This window comes from Petaurus breviceps, unplaced genomic scaffold, assembly GCF_028583685.1.
Source record: "Petaurus breviceps papuanus isolate PSGF00001 unplaced genomic scaffold, PetGlider_PUasm1.0 37, whole genome shotgun sequence".
Classification (NCBI taxonomy): domain Eukaryota; kingdom Metazoa; phylum Chordata; class Mammalia; order Diprotodontia; family Petauridae; genus Petaurus; species Petaurus breviceps.
The window spans coordinates 29,732,525-29,734,798 of NW_027186296.1; the positions used below are offsets into that span (position 1 = coordinate 29,732,525).

At 41.2% G+C, this 2,274-nt stretch overlaps 1 pseudogene; it reads left to right on the forward strand.

Annotated features, from left to right (window-relative positions):
- Nucleotides 1–255: 255 nt before the first annotated feature.
- LOC138168517 (ATP synthase F(0) complex subunit C2, mitochondrial pseudogene) lies at nt 256–878 on the forward strand (annotated as a pseudogene).
- The last annotated feature ends 1,396 nt before the right edge of the window (nt 879–2,274 follow it).

The window sequence follows — 2,274 nt, forward strand, 5'->3', positions numbered from 1 at the left end:
CCTCTTTCATTCTGTGGGAATATATTTGTTGATGATGTGTTTTCTTTTTATTAGAATGTTGTTGAAGGTCATTGAGTTAATTTCTGGCCAAGGCTATTTCTAAGCAAAATTGTGAGGTAGGTGATGCAAAATCTTCTGTACCTACTTTCAGGGGCCAAGCGCACTCATCTGTTTGCTTTTATGTTCCCAATTGTTCAGACCTCTAACTCACAGTGGAACTCCACCATTTCCTGAAAGTACCCCATATTGCTGTCTCCTCTGCTCTGCCAGAAGCTCTTCAGCTTTGCCCCTCACCCCATGAGAATGTATGCCTGCGCCAAGTTCATCTCTACCCCTGCCCTTGTGAGGAGCAGCTCTCAGCTGCTGAGTAGACCACTGTCTGCAGTGGTGCTAAAACGGCCAGAGGTTTGGACAGATGAGAACCTCAGCATTTTGGCAGCATCAAGTCCCTTGACCTCTCTTGTCCCCAGATGTGGATTCCAAACTGGTGCCGTCTCAAGGGACATTGACATAGCAGCCAAGTTTATTGGGGCTGGGGCTGCCACTGTGGGGGTCCTGGCTGGCTCTGGAGCTAGGATTGGGATTGTGTTTGGAAGTCCCATCATTAGCTATGCCAGGAACCCCTCCCTGAAGCAACAGCTTTTTTCCTACGCCATCTTGGGCTTTGCCCTGTCTGAGGCCATGGGGCTCTCTACATGTGATGGAGCCATTTCTATTCCCCCTACATTTCTGAATGTTCCTCCTTGTCCTCCTGGTTCTTCCATGTCTCTTCCAGCCTGTGTATACCTCCACCTCCATCTTACCAGGTAGCCCTGGGGAAAGCCATGGGCTCAGGGTTTGACAGAGGGAAGACAAATAAATACTGTATTAATAAGCTGAAAAAAAAGAAAGTACCCCATATTGCAACATCTTGATTCATCAGTATTTACTAAGCCTGTGTCTCAGATAGCTAATTTGACAAACCAATTCAAGGTAAATTGTTAATGAGTAATAATGATTTTATGTATTAGTCTTCTCAGATGATGTATACAATTATATTTTAATAGGGACTTTCTCTGTTGCAACACAAAGGAAAGACTAATGGCAAGAAGTTGTCAATATTGTGGCAGACCAAAAGGAGGGGCACTTTGAGAGCCCCTCTAATCACAGGCAGCCAGTCTCTTCTCATGGCTATAAATTGAATTGGCCCTGCTGATGGTGAAGTCTGGACTAGAAATTGAATTTCTTGACTACTAAACGTATAAATTCAGTACTTTTCCCAGGAGATCACACTTTCTGTGACCCAAATGCACAAAACCAGATGCTGGATGAACTAAAGATTTAGGATTAGAAGGGAACTCACAGGTCATTGGGTCCAATCCTTTCACTTTAGAGATGAAGAAACTTAGGTTCAACGAATTTAAGTGATTTGCCCAAGGCATAAAGGAAGCAAATAGTGGATCTGGAATTGAAATTTAGGTCCTTTGACTCCAAATCAGTGTATTTCCCACCATTCCACACTGTCCTAGAATCTAGGTTTTGTGCATCTTTTTCTAGGATTATCCCAATGATATGAGGTATTACTATAAAGTAATGAGACCAGTTTCCCTAAATCATGCTATTTATTTGCCACGAGATAATATCAAATCATCAAATTAGATAAAACTTGTAAAAAAAAAGCACTTAGTACAGAGTTGGCACATAACGGGAGCTATATAATTGCTTATTCCTTTCTTTTTTGCCACCCTCCCCATTTACCTCCCTTACCCAACAATGACATGCTGAGTCACATGCAGGTTCCCTGACATTAATAGGGATTATGTCATCTAGTTGATGATGGTGTCATCTTAGTAGAGTGGCTGATCTTAAAAAGATGCTCTTTTTGTTTCTATCACATTCATGGAAGTCAACATGTTTTTTGGGTCTCATGTGCTGCTCTCTCCCATTATTTATGAAATTAGAAGGAATCATTTATTGTATGAAAATGAGTAAGCCAATTTTTTTTCCTCAGAGGTGGGATATTAATGAATTCCTCTCTCAGTTTGGCATTATTACATATAATTCTCACTGGGGCAGAGTTGAATTTACCCCTTTTTGGACAGTCATGTTTCTTCTCCATGTGTAGGACAGGATACTGAGGTAGAGAATTCAATTCTATACAGGCCCTAGAAGAAGTTAAAGATGAACCAAAATTAGACCACGCCAATGTCCTTATCACAGAGTAATCACTTAATAGATGTTTTTTCATTCAGTTGTTTAAAATGGGGGTGACTAGTCAATGAGAACCTCATTCTT